Source organism: Protopterus annectens, chromosome 13.part0, assembly GCF_019279795.1.
Source record: "Protopterus annectens isolate FY-2018-M chromosome 13.part0, PAN1.0, whole genome shotgun sequence".
Taxonomy (NCBI): domain Eukaryota; kingdom Metazoa; phylum Chordata; order Ceratodontiformes; family Protopteridae; genus Protopterus; species Protopterus annectens.
In genome coordinates this window covers 216,336,934-216,341,109 of record NC_056747.1, presented here as the reverse complement: position 1 = coordinate 216,341,109, position 4,176 = coordinate 216,336,934, and positions in this window count along the sequence as shown.

Genomic DNA, 4,176 nt, shown 5'->3' with positions numbered 1-4,176 from the left:
CAGGACTGTCTGGAATCATCCTCAAACTGGCACACAGTGGGTGTGTCAAAAAATTACTTCAGTTGAACCAATTGTTGAAGTCAGATATTTTTTATGTTGAAGCATCAGTCACTGTGATGGTAAGGTACTAAAAATTTCTTAGAGCCTCAAAATGTATACTGAAAGATCAGTTGAGTCTCGTAATATATTCTTAGGTGGAATGTCCGAGGTCATTCCCTGTCACATTAGCAAAGACCAGGTTATATGCATACTTGAGGTGAGGGGGTCTGACCGCTGTGGCAATAACGCTAATTCTGGCAATCTGTATTTGCTCAGCCTATTGAGACATGCATCAATATGTCTGATTATTTAGTAATTTATTTTGCTCAGACAGACTTAAGGGCCTGTGAAAACATCTTTGGTAACCCTTGTTTCTGGTGCAGCCTAGAGGACAGATAAGATTGTGAGAATCTGCTGGGAAATGTTAAATTTGTTAGTTTTAGTGCATATTCTTCAGGGATTCCACCCAACTTATTCTGCACAATTACACCAGTCACAGCTATTAATAGCATAAACTTTTCATAAAACCAATAGAATATAAATAAGGACTTAAATATGGAGTTATTTTATACCATTTTCTTATTCTTGTGAACTGTGAGAATAACAGTACGAGTATAATAAAATGACTAGATTGCCATTGTATACCACTTTCTATACTCTGGTGCTCTGAGAAAACAGTAAAAATGTAATAAAATGATTGTTGGATAGGGGTTGACAATATAGTCAGTAATGTAGTGGGGTAAAGGTGAAATGTGGGAGAGATTTGTACAGGTTTTGTAGGGTGCTGTTCACAACATACATCCCAAATGATTATAGCTGTCCTTAATTTTACCTGTAAATGTAAGACTTTACGGCAAAAAAATAAGTATTACATCACTGAATTACAAGATATTATATTGACTTATTATACACATAAAGTGCTTGTTAGTAATTGAATTTTGGAATTAACTTTAAAAAGTTGACCGCATTTAAAACGTCCCTGATTCCAGGCGTTTGTCCTTGTTAATTTTTGGCTGTGGCTATCATTCTTGAGTGAAGAGTTTGAGAGCTATGATCCTCTAGCAATTAAAACCTTCAAGCAAGGGAGAGCCACTCTTGTTGGTCCTTGGAAATGGAAATGAAGGCTTCCCTGTTTTGTCAAAATGTTGCGCCCATTCCTGGGGAAAGTGCTGCTGCCATTAACACTGTTGGCTCCATTTTTCTTGTCGAGATGAAACTGAAAGCTTAAAGATGCATCTGTTTCATAAATATCTTTGGACTGGAGTTTAGCATGATGTTTAAGGCATTTACTTCACAGACACAAGGTACCAGGCTCAGGTCTTGGAGACTGGCTAGGCTGAAAAGGACACACAAGGACAGCTAACGTAATACTTACTTATGAACTTAATTGTGACAGTATGATAAATAGTCTGCAGTTTCTTTGTGAAATGAAAATCTGCTTTAAATTTAGATGTCCGATAGGTATGCATCTGCAGTCATCACATATGGGTTGTCCTGTCTCAGGCAGCCCTTCGGTCGGCCGGATTCCAAAGTCTGGGTCCGGCGTCGGCTGATGTCGCCTCCTCTCCGATGTCAGAACGGCTGGAGTATAAAGGCATCCGCCGACGCCATCTCCTTCAGTCTTTCTTGCCGCGCAGTGCCCGAAGCAGAAGCAGTTCGCAAGTGCCGGTCGGTCAGCTCCTGTGTTTTCAGTTACTGAAGTCATCTAAAAGCTTAAGTACCCCATTGGGGAACATTTTTTCTTGCCTCAGCCGATGTCGGAAAAAATTGAGAAAGTTAATAATTGTTTGTCTTGTGGTAAACAAATACCTCATAAGGACTTCCATTCTTACTGCCTCCCTTGCCTGGGCCCAGACCACGACGTCTTGGCCTGTGCTGCCTGTGCTTGCTTTAATAAGCGCACACTCAGGCGCCGGGCAGAATTTGCCGAAGACTTTTTTGGCGAATCCTTCACTTATATCATGCCATCGGAACAACCGACAACGCAATCTACCAAAAACGCAAGGACCGGGACCGACATCCTCGGTCCGCGTCGTCCACCAAAACCACGCCTAAGCCCTCCACAAGTGCATCGGTCCCTTCGGAAGCGGTAATTCAACTGCCCCAGGCCGACGACACCGCTTTAGCACGGTCTTCGGTACCGGAGTTTTCTACGGTGCCGGTTATTGATTTTCCTCCAGAAACCGAACCTCTAGATTTACCCGACACCATTCCTGTGGACAAGGTTACCCCTGCACGTGGGGCAGCTAGGCCTCCGGTGTCCATGTCCATCAAGGCCTTTGCACATGCCAAGGCTGCCAGCCAGGCCAAGGCCCATCCTAAATCTACTTCTCAGGGCCCCTCTTCTGAAGACAGAATCATGACTCTTGCTGCAGATCTCATTTCTCTTATCAGGGATTCTCAGCCGCACCCAGACAGAGGTTCTCAGCCGCCTGCTGACAAAAGGCCTAGAACTGAGCAGACAGACACCCTTTCTTCTGATGAAGCCTCTGGGGATTCAGAACACTCAGATACCCAGGAAGAATCCTTCCAGGCCTATGAGGATTCGGATGCTGAGGATTCAATTCCCTCTGCCTCCCCTCCAGAGGATATTTCTTTTGGTGAAGTTCTCCACTCCATGAGAGAGCATTTTCAGTGGCAGGGCCAGGAATTTTCTGACTCCAGGAAAAGGCTACGTACCTTCCTTAAGCTACCCCAACACAGACCTTTAGCTATCCCTCCTGTGTTGGATGTCCTTGATGATGTTTTCTCAGACTCCAGCGCTTCACCTGATTCACTCCCTCCTGCTTCTATCAAGTCTCACAGATATTACAGGGTCCCTGAAACCCATAATCATCTCTTTAAGGCCCACTCTGTGGATCTAGAAACTATTTCACAGGGCCCCAAAGGAGTGGCTACTTCCTCGGCCAAAAACCCTCTGCCCGCTGACAGGGAAGCTAGAGAGATGGGGCAAAAAAGTTTACACCTCTTCCACTCTTGCCAATGAGGTCACTCAACTGCCTTTTTCATATGTTTCAGTACCAGGGTTACTTAATGGATGATTTGCAGAAAAAGTTAGCCTCACCTGAGCCTATAGATAGAAAGGCATTGCAGGATTTGGTTCATAACACTCAGCAGGTTAGCAATCATTTTCTTCAGTGTGGTTATGATGCATTGGAAGCTTCATGTAGGGCAGCCATGACAGGGGCAGTGATACGTAGACATGCTTGGTTGAAGGAACAGCCACTGCCAGACCATGTTAAAGTAAAGCTCCTGGATGCACCTCTGGAAAAACAGAAGCTTTTCGGTTCTAATGCACAGGATGTGTTGAAGTCTATTGAGGAAAAGGCAAAATCTGTGCAGACTGTCAAGGATTTCCTCCAGGTTCAGCCTCCCAGATTCAGCAGGAATTGGCCTTCAAAAAATTGGTCCTTTCCAGACTCAGACAAGTTTCAAAGGGGAAAAAACAGGCGTGCTCAAGGTAGAGGGCAATACCGAGGCTCCTACAGGGGCCGCCAATGGCAACCACCAAACCAGAGAAGTGGCGCAGGGAGTTCACCCGCACCACAGGACAATCACAATGACTTGACCTTCACTCCGCCTACCAAGGCTCAAAGAGAAGCACCTCTAGGCGGAAAATTATCCTTATTCTCAAAGAACTGGCATATTTTAACCGAGGACAAATGGATTCTGGACATAATAGACAGAGGTTACAGGTTCCACTTCCACACCTTACCAACGAGACAAGGCATGCCAAACCTGCCACAAAATCAAAGGGCAGAGGCTCTCTTACAAGTTTCAAGGCTGTTGCAAATAAAAGCTATAGAAAAGGTTCCTCCTCAGGAACAAGGCCAGGGATTCTATTCAAGACTGTTCCTTGTTCCAAGAAAAGAAAAGCAATGGAGGCCTATACTGGATTTGTCAGTTCTAAACACTTTTCTCATTGTGCCAAAATTCAAAATGCTGACGTTACAGCAACTCCTTCCCATGCTGGGCAAGGGGTCTTGGCTGGTTACTCTGGACCTCAAGGAGGCATACCTGCATGTCCCAGTCAGACACAGTTGCAGAAGATACCTCAGATTTCTTGCAGGAACAGAGCATTATCAATTCTCAGCATTGCCGTTTGGCTTATCTACTGCGCCCAGAGTATTCACGAAA